Consider the following 734-nt stretch of genomic DNA (forward strand, 5'->3'; position numbering starts at 1 on the left):
GTTGCGGCGCGGCTGCCGCCTGGCTCCGCCCCCGGGGCGTGGCGTCGAGAGTCCCCACCCACAAGACGCCACCCGGAGGCAGGGGCGGGCTTGGAGTACGCGCGGCCAGCCATTGGGCCATTTAGAAGCTCCTTCAGTCCCGCGAGCTGATTGGTTGATCCAGAAACCAGGCTTTTTATTACCCCCCCTTCCACCACCCGCAGTGTATTTGCATAAGTTAAAGTAGCAGGCTCGTCTTCCGCCACCTGAGACCCAGAGGGAGGGGGAAGGGGTGATTACAGTTTATTGAGGTCCCACTGTGTGCCAGGCACTAAACTGGGCTCATGTGCTGTCTCCCCACCTCAAAACTTGTGGGCGGGACGTTATCGATTCCCATTTTACAGGTGGAGAAACAGACACCGGGAAGACAAGAACTTGCCAGGAGGCCACACATCTAGTCCGCATCCTTGAAGTCTTGGGATCTGGCCCCAGGACTGGGAAGAAATACCCCAAGAATGCTGTCTTGTCACAAATCAGAAAAGCTTCCATCTCCCTCACCTGGGCCCCCATAAATGAGATTTATGCAACCCTCTTGCCATTCAACCCTCCATTGGAACACTGGGGTGACCTCCCCGCCCCAGGCCTGCTTCTCCACTGTTGTCCACTGCTTAGCAAGAGCAGCCCAGGAGCCTGGGCCTCTGGAGTACCACAGTCTTCTCTGCCCGTCCTCCACGTTGGTCCTGCTGACCCTGTGT

Source organism: Mustela putorius, unplaced genomic scaffold (assembly GCF_011764305.1).
Source record: "Mustela putorius furo isolate JIRA1106 unplaced genomic scaffold, ASM1176430v1.1 tig00000095_pilon_pilon_pilon, whole genome shotgun sequence".
In the NCBI taxonomy this organism is placed as follows: domain Eukaryota; kingdom Metazoa; phylum Chordata; class Mammalia; order Carnivora; family Mustelidae; genus Mustela; species Mustela putorius.